General features: G+C 38.8%; 1 protein-coding gene across 14 annotated transcripts in view; it reads left to right on the top strand.

Annotated features, from left to right (window-relative positions):
- Nucleotides 1–15,632, top strand: part of LOC147365799 (uncharacterized) — a 571,237-nt gene that overhangs the window by 106,483 nt on the left and 449,122 nt on the right. The window contains exon 3 of one of the 14 annotated variants that reach the window (XR_015132765.1): nucleotides 7,680–8,445. The exons of the other annotated variants lie outside the window; for them this stretch is intronic. The gene's annotated coding sequence lies outside the window, so the exon portion shown is untranslated. Of the gene's footprint in view, nucleotides 1–7,679; nucleotides 8,446–15,632 lie in introns of those variants that run through there. 14 annotated transcript variants of the gene reach the window in all.

Below are 15,632 nucleotides of genomic sequence, written 5' to 3' on the forward strand. Positions count from 1 at the left end.
GTTAAATAAGCAGGGTGACAATATATAGCCTTGATGTACTCCTATTCCTATTTGGAACCAGTCTGTTGTTTCATGTCCAGTTCTAACTGTTGCTTCCTGACCTGCATACAGATTTCTCAAGAGGCAGGTCAGGTGGTCTGGTATTCGCATCTCTTTCAGAATTTTCCACAGTTTGTTGTGATCCATACAATCAAAGCTTTGGCATAGTCAATAAAGCAGAATTAGATGTTTTTTTCTGGAACTCTCTTGCTTTTTCAATGATCCAAAGGATGTTGGCGATTTGATCTCTGGTTCCTCTGCCTTTTCTAGATCCAGCTTGAACACCTGGAAGTTCATGGTTCACATACTGTTGAAGCCCAGCTTGGAGAATATGAGCATTACTTTACTAGTGTGTGAGATGAGTGCAATTGTGCAGTAGTTTGAGTATTCTTCCTGAAGAGCTAACATTTCTTTCAGGGCAAGTCTGCTGGTTATGAATTCTCTCAGTTTTTGTTTGATTATATGTCTTTGTTTCTCCTTCATTTCTGAAGGATAATTCTAGGTGTTTTTTTTTTCTCTTATTTTGAAAGTTAAATAGCTCATTTCTCTCTCTTCTTATTTGCATGATTTCTGAAGTTAAGTCCCTTGTAATTTCTATTGTTGTTCCTCTTTAGGTAAGGTATTTTTGTCTTCTGGTTTCTTTCAAGATGTTTTTATTCATTCTTAATTTTTATTTGAACTATGAATTTGATATCCCTAGGTGTGATACTTCTGGGTATTTATCCTGCTTGTTTTTCTTTGAGCTTCCTGAATCTTGGCTTGGTATCTCTTCTTAATTTTGGAATGCTCTTGGCAATTAGTGCATCAAATATTTCTTCTGCTTTGTTCTGTCTTGTGTGACATTTCAGTTCTACATATATTACACCTTTTCAAATTATCTCTGAGTTCTTAGACATCTTGTTCTGTTTATTATTTTTCTTTGCATTTCATTTAAGGAAGTTTCTATTAATGTATACTTAAGTTGACTAATCCTTTCTGTGCCAAATCCACTGATGAGTCCATCGAAGGCATTTTTTCATTTCTGTTGTAGTATTGAGATGTCTAGCCTTTATTTTAATTTTTTTTTTTCTGAGAGCTTTCATCTCTCTGCTTATATTATCCACTCATTTCTGTGTGTTTTCTACCTTTTCCACTAGTGTCTTTACCAGATTAATTACAGTTATCCTAAATTCCCTGTCTAATAATTTTAAAATGTATATAATGTCTGAGTTTTTAACATGTATATCATGTCTGAGTTACATTCTGATGATGATTGATTTGTGTCTTCACACTATTATTTTCTTGATTTTTGGGACGCCTTGTAATTTTTTGTTGTAAGCTGTATATCTTGTACTGGGAAGAGGGTCTTGTATAAATAGTTCTTTAGTGTGAGGATGTATGTTAACCTGTTAGAAGTTTGGCTACTTCTAGTGTTTCCTGTAGCTATAGAGGCCAAAGACTTCAAATTATTTAGTGACCTTGCTTTTGTCTCTCTCCTTTTGGGTTCCCTAAGTAGGGAAGTAGGCGTCTCTCCGACCCAGAGAGAGTCTAGACTTTGCAACCCTTCCAGATACTCTGTTACTATACTTGAGCTTTGTTGGTGTAGTGGCAAGTAGTGACCAGTGCAGAGAGAAGGCATTTTATCATTTTCGGATTAAATCTTAATCCTTAAATGGTCCTGTGACCTTCACAATTGGATCTCCAGCGGTATAGTTTTTCTTGTCCCCTATACTCTCCGCTGGATTCAGTGTTCCCAATCTATCTCCTTAAGGCAGTTAACTCTGTTGAGTCCTTCTTCCGTTATGTGAGGCAGGAAAACTAGAGCAGGATGGAGTGGGGAGAAAGCCCTTCCCTCAGAATCTCTACAAAATTCTTTGTCCTTGGAGAATAAACTTTTATTATGGAAAACACTCTGGATATGTTTCATAATAATTGCTTTTCCCTTTCTCCTGCTAGAATTATAAAGTTCCTTTCTTGGATCTTCACATAAGGAACTGGTGGTGTTCTTGGAGGTAAAAACCATGGCAGTGTAGGGGACCGCACTCAGAGTGTGGTCCTCAGGAACTTAGTCTCAAGCAATTTATTAAAATTACCATTGACCTGTTTCTACCTGCTTATGCCTTCTGCAGTTTTGACATCATCTAAACATATCTCAGGTATGACTCTCTAGATGCACTGTTTCTCCAGATTTTGGTATGGCGGTAGGCCTGGCAGCCTGTTTTTTGATGGATCTAAGAAAAGTTAATTTTCAGTTTGTCCAGTTTTTTCTTGTTGTAATTATGGGAGTGATTACCTCCAAGTTGTTAGAGATAAAACTGGAAGTCCAGGGATTATTTTTTATGTAAATGTCTTGACCAGTAAATCTCCAAACAAGACAGATAATTTGTCTACAATCACTCTGAGGAACAGAATCAAAGAAAAACATCCTAACTGGGCAATAGGAAATATCTTGGAACACTTGTTGTCAGTTGCTAAGTCATGTCCAACTCTTTGCGACCCTGTGGACTACAGCACGCCAGGCTTCCTTGTCCTTCACCATCTCCTGGAGTTTGCTCAAACTCACGTCCATTGAGTTGATTATGACACCCAACCATCTTATCGCGTGTTGTCCCCTTCTCCTCCTACCTTCAGTCTTTCCCCAGCTTCAAGGTCTTTTCCAGGGAGTAAGTTCTTCGCATCAGTTGGCCAAAGTATTGGAGTTTCATCATCAGTCTTTCCAATGAATATTCAGGGTTGATTTCATTTAGGATTGCCTGGTTTGATCTCCTTGCTGTCCAAGGGACTCTCAAGAGTCTTCTCGAGGACCATAGTTTGAAAATATCAATTCCTCAGTGCTCAGGCTTAAATCACTTATGAAAGGTGATGTAGAATCATCACAGCACAAGCAGGTACAGAACTTAACATGAGGTCAAGTGTTATACTTTCTTGACCCCATTCTACTTGCTTTCCCTCCTTTTACTTAGTCTTAATGAAAACAAAATATGTCTGTATTTCTCACTATGGAAGTTATAAGTGGGAGCTCTTGGCTAAGAGATCCTCCAGTAGTTGTGGTAAATTTGACACATATTGTGCCATTTATTTTACCATATTATCTTTGCTTGTATTCTAATCCCAAATGATCCAGTGCTGCTCAACTATTGCAGAAAAGCACAACAGTGAAATCTCAAGGCCTTTATATGCTGAGATTTGATTGATTTGACTGTGTTAGAATAGAGCTTGAAACTTTAAAATAGGTGTTCAGTGATACACTCTTTGTGTCCTATAAAGTCTCCAATAACTGGTGTAAATGCTTAAGCATCCATTCAGGGAATTAAGTGTGAAAAGTGGGGAATAAGAACCAAGCAGATTCTCTCAAGGGCAAGACAGCAAGTGTTAGTAAGGCTATTCTGCCACAGATCAGAAATGGGTAAGCGTGCATGTGTGCTAAGCTGCTTCAGTCATGTCTGACTCTACGCAGCTCTATGGACTGTAGCCTGCCAGGCTCCTCTGTCGATGGGCTTCTTTAGGCAAGAATATTGGAGTGGGTTGCCATGCCCTTCTCCAGGGGATCTTCCAGACCCAGGGATCTAACCCACATCTCATGTCTCCTGCATTGGCAGGGGGGGGTGGTTCTTTACTACTAGCGCCATCTGGGAAGCCCCATGTGTAAGCTGTGCTGTGCTAAGTCGCTTCAGTCATGTCCCACTCTTTGTGTCCGTATGGACCGTGGACTGCCAGGCTCCTCTGTTCTTGGGATTCTTCAGGCAAGAATACTGGAGTGGGTTGTTATGCCCTCTTCCAGGGGATCTTCCCAACCCAGGGATCAAACCCTCATCTTCTATGCCTCTTGCATTGGTGGGTGAGTTCTTTACCACTAGCACCACCTTGAAAAGAGACACAGCCCAGGTGTGCAGCTCTGTCACACCTGGTTTCCTGAGTTATCCAGGGCTCTCGGTTAGTGAGGCTTAGCTCACAGGTCTCAAGAGTGAGATAAAGAAGAGTGGATTCGATTGTGGTGCTGACCCAGCAGTATGGGACAGCACACAGCCCTGGAGCCTGCGGCAGGAGAGCAGCTTATTTGACAAGGTTCACGAATCTAAAGTGATATGCAGGATGTCTCCTGTCTCAGGAGCAACCAGCCACAGTGCGGAGTGTCAGCAGAAAGAAAGGCAAATGAATTTCTTTATTTTCTATTGTTCTCTTGGAAGGCCATAATAACCAAGGTCAATTGTTATGTTGTGTTAATTATCCTAAATTATAAGTAAAGAATATTGTTTGTTAGTGGTATTAAAATTCTGTTCCCAAGTGGCAGAAAGGTGAAATAGTGTGACAAATGACATCTTTGAACAAAGAATGTTTGGAGAGAAAAAGTCTTGAGTCATATATTTTACAAAAATAGGTTTGAACAAATGTTCATTTCAAGGAAGGCTCAATTATTAAAGAAAGAAGAAATATATATATGAAGAAAATAGCTTACTGAGAACAAAGTGGCATAAGCTAAAAATTATAGACTGCTTTTCTATTGGATTTGAGAAAAATCCATGATACAATGACTGAAATAAAAATATAGGAGGATGCTGGTGCTAAATAATTTAAAGAATAGAGGAGATATACATTTAGAAAATGGACTCTTGACCGTCATTTGCTTTTCTTCCCCTCTAGTTCTTTGTACAAGATGACTCTGAAGGATACACTGCCCTTACAAAATCAATTACTGAATTACTACTGAGGGATAGGCAGAGAGGAAAAGTTTTGTGAGTTAGCATAAAATGTCCCCTCTGCCATAAACATGATCCTGTTTAGATGTCATGGTTGCCAAACTTTGCAAATCAGAAAGCAGTTCGGGATTTAAATCTACCGCCAGGCGAGCAGCAGAGTTGTCCTGTGTAATAGGAAGGGAAAAGGGGTGGGAGGAGCCCTCATTTGTAGTGTTGCTGATTTCTGTGGTGTTAAATATTCCCACCTCGGCTCATTTTAAACTGCTAGTGTGAAATTGACTATCCATCAAAGTTCCTATAAATTTATAATCAGTGATTGCAAATTTATACAGGGTTGCTGCAGCACTCCACTGGCTCAGACATTGCTTTGAGCTGTTATGGCTAAGACATGCATTTTGGAGAAACTGGAAATTATGTTGAATACTAAGGGCTACCCTAGTGGCTCAGCAGTTAAGAATCTGCCTGCAATGCGGGAGACCTGGGTTCGATCCCAGGATTGGGAAGATCCCCTGGAGAAGGGAATGGAAAGCCACTCCAGTATTCTTGCCTGGAGAATTCCATGGACAGAGGAGCCTGACAGGCTGCAGTCCATGGGGTTGCAAAGAGTTGGACATGACTGAGTGACTAACACACACACACACCCACACCCACACACACCCACACCCACATACAGTGTGAAGAAAAGTTTTGGATTGGGGGGCAGTGAAGGCTTTTAATTCAGGTAGGAAATTGATCATGAGCCCAGACCAGAATTGGCAGTGCCCCTGAGTGAATAGAACAGAATGAGTGCCCTGGAAAAAGGGATCTGATGAAAGGATATAGAGCTGGAAAGAAGACATTAAAATCCATATACTGTCCTAAATGATAAAAGGAAAATGTAGTGTTTTTGCTTGAAGTAATGGAGAACTGTTGAAGGTTTCTGTCACTTAAGATGATATAAGGTAATGAATTGTGGAGATTGGGCTAGAAGAGAAGGGACTGAAGGCATTAGAGAGCTGAAGCACGGAGCAGTTTTTGCCCTAGCACATTGTCAGTTCCCCAGGAAGCACTTCTGAGAGAAAGATTTGCATGCAGGCCATTTATTGGGGCAAGCTCTCAGAATTAATACCTAGTAAGGGAATGAAGGTGGTGGCACCCCACTCCAGTACTCTTGCCTGGAGAATCCCATGGACGGAGGAGCCTGGTAGGCTGCAGTCCATGGGGTCGCTAAGAGTCGGACACGACTGAGTGACTTCACTTTCCCTTTTCACTTTCATGCATTGGAGAAGGAAATGGCAACCCACTCCAGTGTTCTTGCCTGGAGAATCCCAGGGATGGGGGAGCCTGGTGGGCTGCCATCTATGGGGTCGCACAGAGCCGGACACGACTGAAGCGACTTAGCAGCAACAGCAGCAAGGGAATGAAGGAGATGGCTTTGGCACAGAGAACTGTTGGACTGCAACACAGTCAGTCACAAGGACCTTGGTTGGAAACTGAGGGGAACTCCAGCTGTGATGAGCCTTTAGAGATTTCTTGAATTGGGGTGAGGATGGTGGGTCTATTTATTGTGACGGCAACAGGTTATAAGACATGAGCTGCTCTCAGCATGAGATATGACCTTAGGAGGCATCTTTCTTGAGCAAAGGACAAGTCCCAGAGAGGTACTGGCTGAAATGTGTAGTCAGCCAACCCTCCAGGCATCTGAGAGAATGAATGTTGCATTCCTGGAATGGGGAATCTGGGTGGCACATCAATGTACCACATCCCTTTTCTTAAATGCAGGGAAATTAATGAGACACTATTAATAGTCTAAGGTGACAGTGGTATCGGTAAGGAAGTGGTATCTGTGAGATGCAGACACTTTGCATTGCAAAATCATCTTTCACTTTTATAAGTTCTATTTACAGTCTCTTGTTGCTTACTCTTTTGTTATTTTGTTTTTATTAAAGTTTCCTTTAAAATGTTTAGTTTTCAATATTATGCACATTAAATGGTATTTCAAATATTTTAGATACTTAGTACATAAATTCATTGTTTGTTGGTTCTCTAGAATCTCACTAATGATGGCTGGTCCCATTGTGTGTTTGGTGATATTTGATGAGGAAGTCATGTTTATTTGACCACAATCAGTGGGAATCCTGGGGACCAAAATTGAGATACGCCTCTCCAGAGAGGATTTGCAATTGCTCCCAAGGCAGCCAGGTGCTCTAGCAACCTAAAGTCCCTTCCAGCATCCCTAGCTCAGTGCAGGTGTCTCAGAGCCAGCAACGCTTACTCATGGGTTTACTCTTAGGGCAGTGGTGCCTTTCTGCTTTGTCCAATAGTCATTGCCCTCTGCTCCCCACTCCTCTCCCTGGTTTCAGTTTATTGAGTTTTTGTATTATTTTTTTTAGGGGGTGAAGACAGGGGTTTCTATCATTTTGGGGGAGTTCTCTGGTGCACAAAATAATGAGTTTTTATGGAGGAGGTACTTACTCTGTAGTTGGGAGAGTCCACTGAAATATTTAGGTAATCGTTGGAGGCCAAAGTGACTGGAGACATGACATAAGGAAGATGAAGACATGAAACAGGAGTTTCAAATTTCTGGATTATAAAACTGGAATAATGGATAGAAGTATGGAAGTCAGGAGAGAAAGTCTTATTTTCTTGATGGTTTGGCAAGAAGATAGTGTGTTCTAATATATTTCACTATATTATGGGCAAAATATATAAAATTTTAAATACTTGAGTGTAAACCAATATTAAATTTTTATACAAAAATATTTCAAATAAAAGCTAGCATAGCCTTCAGGGCTATTTAGTGACCTATAAGTAGTGCAAATATATTCAATTTTAGATTTCCCTTACTATTTGGTGTCAGAGAACACTATATTTAGTATGGGACATGTGACAGAAATCTGATGTGTCAAGGAATTGTATGTTAACAGTGTGATCAGCTGTGAATGATAGTATGCTAAGTTGCTTCAATCATATTTGACTCTTTAGACCCTATGGACTGTAGCCTGCCGGGCTTCTCTGACCATGGGATTCTCCAGGCAAGAATACTGGAGTGAGTTGCCGTTTCCTTCTCCAGGGATCTTTCCAACCCAGGGATCGAACCTGTGTCTCTTATGTCTCCTGCACTGACAGGCAGGTTCTTTACCACTATTGCTACCTGGGAAGCCCGTGAATGACAGTAGCTTAAGTTAACAGTCAACACTGGCTGTTTACATAAAAGATACTTTATCAATATAACTTCAAAGAAGGCATATATCAGAAATATTTTGCATCTTATACTAGGATATCCTCAAATGAACTGTTTTGACTGAATTTATATGGGGTAAAATTTTAATTTATAGACTAATTTTTTGCTTGATTAATATTGCACTATTAATTTTAGGAACTTTATTATATGTTATAATACATTGTAGGACACATTCTCCTTCCCCTTTGCTTTTATTTATCAGATTCTTTTCTCTTGCTTATTTTTGAAAATTACACAAAAACTTTAGAATCAGTTTGTTCATTTTGTTTCTAAAATCTTATATTTTTTGTTGTTATTGTGCTGAAGCTATGAATTAACCTAGTGATTTATGTCTTTACTATATTTTTCTATTTGAGGATATGTTTGACTTATTTGTTGCTTACCAATTAGTTTTTGTCCTTAAGAATTGTTTACATTTTTGTACAGTAGGTCTTTTATGTTTCTTGCCAGTAAAATGTTGAATTATTGTGATGAGAGTGGGCATCCTGCTTTATTCCTGATTTGTGGAAAATGCATCTGAGGATCACCAGTGTGATTGAGCCAGAATGCAAGGCCTAAGTTCTTTCTGTTATGACACACTAACTCTCAGCAAAGCTTTATTCTTAGGTGAAAATGTACATTTACATAATTTTATAAAAACATGTATCTATAAAATATATAATGAAATAATAATACATGTGTGCACACTAAATCACTTCAGTCATGTCCGACTGTGTGCAGCCCTATGGACTATAGCCCATCAGGCTCCTCTGTCCATGGGATTCTCCAGGCAGGAATACTGGGGTGGGTTGCCATGCCCTCCTACAGGGAATCTTTCTACCCAGGGATCGGACCCATGTCTCTTATGTCCCCTTTGGCAGGCAGATTCTTTACCATTAGTGCCACCTGGGAAGCCCATAAAATATATAATGAAATAATAATAAAGGGAGTCAAATAAAAATAATTCAGTGCAATTTAATATATGCCTGTGATTATTAATATTGTCTTTTAAAATTTTATTGAGTCTGAGGTAAAACAATTGCATTTTGAAAGGGTCTTTATTTCCCCAAATTCACTTAAAATAGCACTTTCTTGTAATTTTAGCCATAAATAGTCCCTTGATATTTATAAATATAGATTAGAAGAATATGACAAGTGGTATTTTCCAAATGGTAGCAATAAAGTCCTCTTCTCATTTACTGTTCTACGATGTGACTTCGCCACTCCTTCAGCAAGAGGTGGCTAATTTGCTTCTCTTTGGGTCTGTGTGGGCTTATGTTTGTTTTGACCAGTAGAGTACTATGGAAGTTACACTGACTTCCGAGCCTGTGTCATAAAAGCATCACAGCTTCTGTCTTACTCATTTGAACATTTGAGCTCAAAGCCCTGGGCCAACATGTAAGAAGTCTAACAACCCAGAGGCTGCTGTTCAGTGAGAAAACCGATCTACGTGAAGAGGCCACATAAAGGTGTTCCACTTGGCAGTCAGTCTTTAAGTCACTCAACCCAGGCACCAGAGATCATGGAGCCTATATAGATAGAGCCATTCTCCACTGTATCTTGCTTGGATTCCTGACTCACTGAGTCCATGAGCAGGGACAATGTTGAACTTTACCTGAGCCCCCTGATCCTGGGAAATTGAATTAATTAAGAAATCTTCTCAACCTGTGTGTTCTGGGAAATGGTTTTATTCCGGATATTTCATTTTTTCTTGTTTGTTTTCTTTGCTTAATTTGCTTGCCTCCTGCTTTAAATAGATGCTCAATCCGTATGTTTTCTCTCTGAATATCATCAATAGTCTTAAAAATCAAGTTTCTGTAACAAAGTTCTTATACAATTTATATCATTGTTTTGTGCTGTGTCTTAAGACAAAGTCAGACACAGACCCTCCAAATTCCAATTCTTTGGCTCATAAATGATTATTGTTTTTCAGTCACTGAGTCATGTTGAGACTCTTTGCGATCCCATGAACTGCAGCACACCAGGCTTCCTTGTCCTTCACTAGCTCCCAGAATTTGCTTAAACTTATGTCCATTGAGTCAGTGATGCCATCCAACCATTTCATCCTGTCACCCCTTTCTCCTCCTGCCCTCAGTCATTTCTAATGAGTCAGCTCTTTGCATCAGGTGGCCAAAGTATTGGAGCTTCAGCTTCAGTATAGTCCTTCCAGTGAATATTCAGGATTTATTTCCTTTAGGATTGACTGGTTTCATCTCCTGGTTGTCCAAGGACCTCTCAATAGTATTCTTGAGCACCACAATTTGAAAGCATCAATCCTTTTTCTCATAATTGATTATTTGAAACCTTTATCTTTACTGACCAATATGGATAAAATGCCTGTTGACTTGACCAAGAAAATCTCTTCCCTCTTTCACTGAGAGATGCTTGCAGAGTTTATGGTTTGGGGCTTCTCCCCTTTGCAATAGTATCGTCCGTTGTATTATTTCAAGAGTGCTTTTAACAAAAATTTTCCTTATTAATGTAAAGATTTGTACTTTTTCTTTGATAGCATACATAACAGAATGATTAGTTTAATTCACTATTAGGTTAATTGACTTTTTCCCTCAACATAATCAAAACCCTTTTTAGTCAGGAAAATGTTATGTCAGTATTGATTGAAAAATTAAGCACTGTAGGCCAGATTATTTCACCACGAAACTATCAGAAATGTTTACATTTATATATTTACTGGATAATAATTTAAATGACTTCCAATTTTTGTATTTACTTGAGTGAATAGAATATTTCATAAGTATGTTCTAGACATTTTAATGATAATTTTCATCTTAATTGAGCATGATACTGATAAATTTTATTTTGAGCTATCCAAAATGTTATCTATTAGTAGGTATATGTGAGTGTGCATGCTCAGTTGCTCAGTCATGTTCAGCTCTTTTCAACCCTATGGACTGTAGCCCACCAGGCTCCTCTGCCCATGGAATTATCTAGGCAAGCATACTGGAGTGGGTTGCCATTTCCTGCTCCAGGGGATCTTCCCGACCCAGGGATCAAACCTGCATCTCTTTCGTCTCATGCATTGGTATAACAAGATAGGCAATGGCACCCCACTCCAGTACTCTTGCCTGGAAAATCTCATGGACGGAGGAGTCTGGTGGGCTGCAGTCCATGGGGTCGCTAAGAGTCAGACATGACTGAGCGACTTGACTTTCACTTTTCACTTTCATGCATTGGAGAAGGAAATGGCAACCCATTCCAGTGTTCTTGCCTGGAAAATCCCAGGGATGGGGGAGCCTGGTAGGCTGCCGTCTCTGGGGTCGCACAGAGTCGGACACGACTAAAGTGACTTAGCAGCACATTGTATAAGGACTATGTTACACAAACTTGATTTTCAAGACTATTGATGATCTTCAGCTAGAGAATAAATATGCTAATTGAGCAACAATTTTGTGCTCAGTCTTTCACATTCCGTACCTCATTTCACCCACAAAGAAGCCCAATGTTTTTAATTACATTTTTATAAATGATAAAATGGTCTTCCTCATGATGATAGAATTCCTTCTTCGAAATTTTACTTCTCTTTTAAAATAAAACTAATCTTTCACATAATATGCAAAGACAGAATCAATACTGTGGAAGCGGAAAAACATTTTCTTAGTATTTTCATGGCAAAGATAAGAGATGATTAATACAATTATGTAAAGTTTAAAAATAAAATAAAATTTAAAAGAAAAAAATAAAAGATAAGAGATGACTTTTTAAAACCTGATCACATTTTTTCTAGCTGACAACTAGAATTTTAGGGAACAACAAAGATTGTGGCCCACCCACAGGCTTAGTAAAAGGGCAGCAATATGGATTTCCAATCTGGATTGTGCACTTATTAGCATGATGGAGTTTCCCTAATTTCTTTTCTTCTCTGAGTTTCAGTTTCTGTCTCCTAAGTCTAGACATAAGATGCAGATGCTAATTTCTAATACATACAATTCCTGAATATTGTAAGGTTCAAATCAGAGAATGTGCTCATTAGTGCTTAGATACCAGAGTGCTCTACAAAAACTTAGAACTTAGACAAAAGCAATGCACATAGAATCCAAGTGTGTTCACATATATTCTCTCATTTGACTTTTACTTCCAAACCATATTTGCTGAAACACTCCTTCTACTTGGAAAGTTCTCAGATATGAATACAGACATCTTAGCCCAACTTCAGGCTCTGCCTCGAATACCACCACTTAATGCAAAATTTTTCCTAATCCTAATACTTGTACTCAATCCATCCTCTTAATACATTTCTATGGTCAGCTGCACGTTTTTTTTTAATGTAACATATAGATAATTCTATTTTTATCTTTTTTTCTATTTATTTACAGCTGGAAGCTGTTTAGGACTCTATTTATTTTTTAATATAAATTTATTTAATTTAAATTTGAGGCTAATTTACAAAATTGTATTGGTTTTGCCATACATCAACATGAATCCGCCACGGGTGTACATGTGTTCCCCATCCTGAACCTCCCTCCCACCTTCCTCCTCATACCATCCCTCTGGGTCATCCCAGTGCTTCAGCCCAGCTGCACTTTTAAAAATAATACTGTTTAAAAAATAATAATACTGTTTAGCAATTAGTTCTGTTGTTTACAAGTCATTTCCCACATCCAGGGTGAAATGTCCTAGAGGGAAAGAACTGCTTCTTATTTCCTGAAGCTTCTATAGTACATTGCCCTTATCCTTTGTGGAGAGCGGGGAGCTCAGTACATATTTTTTCAATTGAATTCTATAAATCAGTTATTAATGACTTTTCTCTGAGATATTGTAAGAACAGCAACTTTAAACTTTGCACATAAAAATGTAGGGTAAATAATAAAATGAAGGTTAGTAAGGTTCTATGTCTGATTTATCACTATTGTGAAATAATCACGATTAATATGATTACATCCATATTCCCTGGCATGTTGTTATAGTTTTTTATGTCCCTGTTAATGAAATTTTATCTTCACAAAGTGATAAAAAATACACCCTGTGATCTCAGGGTATATTTTATTAATATTCCTCTTTAAAGAAGATCTAAATTAAATCGAGTTCTTGACATCAGTAGTATATTTTGCTCAGTTTCTATTATTAGTTACTTCAGGGTTATTCTCATCAAAAGTAGTGGTTAAATTCTTTTTTTTTCCTTGAAAGTCTTTGACAGTCCTTGGTGCCACTGCTGGATACTTTATTGTCTGTTCCCAAGGAATGTTAACGTGATCAACATCTGGAGTGAATTACCTGAAGACAACCAGCTCTTTTGATGTGATTCTCATTCTTTTAATCCTTTCTTTTCAGGTAGAAAACAACTTTGATTCCTTTCTTTTCAGGTAGAAAATGAAATACATTATAGTTTTAGTTGCTAATTAGTTGCTTATGATAGTAGAGCCTTTTTTTTTCTTTTTAATTTTAGTTAATGGTACCTTTCTTCCATTGCTGGCTGAAGTCTCTTAATCTTACTTAACCTAACTGATTTGTACAGAATATGAAATTTATGTATCACATACAATTTTTTATGAAACTAGTTTATCTGTTTGTGATCCTCCAAAACTATCATATGTGAAAAACTCTACTAACTCCTTTTATATGATAATCACTTCAGTCCCTCAGTCATGTCTGACTCTTTGCGATCGCATGAACTGCAGCACCAGGCTTCCCTGTCCATCACCAACTCCTGGAGCTTGCTCAAACTCATGTACATTGAGTTAGATGCCATCCAACCATCTCATCCTCTGTCATCCCCTTCTCCTCCTGCCTTCAATCTTTCCCAGCATCAGGGTCTTTTCCAATGAGTCAGCTCTTTGCATCAGGTGTCCAAAGTATTGGCGCTTCAGCTTCAGTCCTTCCAGTGACTATTCAGGACTGATTTTCTTTAGGATAGACTGGTTGGATCTCCTTGCTGTCCAAGGGGCTCTCAAGAGTCTTCTCCAACACCACAGCTCCAAAGCATCAATTCTTAGGCACTCAGCTTTCTTTATAGTCCAACTCTCACATCCATACATGACTACTGGAAAAACCATAGCTTTGACCAGACAGACCTTTGTTGGCAAAGTAATGTCTTTGCTGTCTAGGTTGGTCATAACTTTTCTTCCAAGGAGCAAACATCTTTTAATTTCATGGCTGCAGTCACCATCTGCAGTGATGTTGGAGCCCCCCAAAATAGTCTGTCACTGTTTCCATTGTTTCCCCATCTATTTGCCACGAAGTGATGGGACCAGATGCCATAATCTTAGCTTTCTGAATGTTGAGTTTTAAGCCAGTTTTTTCACTCTACTCTTTCACTTTCATCAAGAGGCTCTTTAGTTCTTCACTTTCTGCCATAAGGGTGGTGTCATCTGCATATCTGAGGTTGTTGATATTTCTCCTGGCAATCTTGATTCCAGCTTGTGCTTCATCCAGCCTGATATTTCGCATGATGTACTCTGCCTAGAAGTTAAACAAGCAGGGTGACAATATACAGCCTTGACATATTCCTTTCCCAATTTGGAACCAGTCTGTTGTTCCATGTCTGGTTCCAACTGTTGCTTCTTGAGCTGTATATAGATTCCTCAGAAGGCAGGTAATAGGAATGCTAAGAAGCAATCCAATATAAAAAGTGATTTTTCCTAAATATTGTATATAGACTGGGAACTAATTGGTAAAGAAAAATAAAGAGGAGTTGGTTATTTTATTCATTTTTTTCATTTTTATTGAAGTCTAGTTGCTTTACAATGTTGTGTTAGTTTCTGTCGCACAGCAAAGTGGATCAGTTATATGTATACATATATCCCCTCTTTTTTGGATTTCCTTCCTATTTAGGTCACCACAGAGCACTGAGTAGAGTTCCTTGACCTGTACAGTAGGTTTTAATTTGGTATCTATTTTATATATATTAGTGTATATCTTATTCTGTATGAGTCCTGCTATGATAATAAAAGTAGAAGTTATCTTACCATATGAAGAGGCATGTGAAAACTCACTTTATGGAGCATAGTGACACCCTCTATTGTTTTTTTTTTTATTTTTTTTATTTTATTTTTAAACTTTACAATATTGTATTAGTTTTGCCAAATATCGAAATGAATCTGCCACAGGTATACCTGTGTTCCCCGTCCTGAACCCTCCTCCCTCCGCCCTCCCCATACCCTCCCTCTGGGTCGTCCCAGTGCACCAGCCCCAAGCATCCAGTATCGTGCATCGAACCTGGACTGGCTACTCATTTCATACATGGTATTATACATGTTTCAATGCCATTCTCCCAAATCTCCCCACCCTCTCCCTCTCCCACAGAGTCCATAAAACTGATCTATACATCAGTGTCTCTTTTGCTGTCTCGTACACAGGGTTATTGTTACCATCTTTCTAAATTCCATATATATGCGTTAGTATACTGTATTGGTGTTTTTCTTTCTGGCTTACTTCACTCTGTATAATAGGCTCCAGTTTCATCCATCTCATTAGAACTGATTCAAACGTATTCTTTTTAATGGCTGAGTAATACTCCATTGTGTATATGTACCACAGCTTGCTTATCCATTCATCTGCTGATGGGCATCTAGGTCGCTTCCATGTCCTGGCTATTATAAACAGTGCTGTGATGAACATTGGGGTACATGTGTCTCTTTCCCTTCTGGTTTCCTCAGTGTGTATGCCCAGCAGTGGGATTGCTGGATCATAAGGCAGTTCTATTTACAGTTTTTTAAGGAATCTCCACACTGTTCTCCATAGTGGCTGTACTAGTTTGCATT

Source organism: Bos grunniens, chromosome 9 (assembly GCF_055505025.1).
Source record: "Bos grunniens cultivar Pamir isolate PY7600 chromosome 9, Bosgru_T2T1.0, whole genome shotgun sequence".
NCBI classification, from domain to species: Eukaryota; Metazoa; Chordata; class Mammalia; order Artiodactyla; family Bovidae; genus Bos; species Bos grunniens.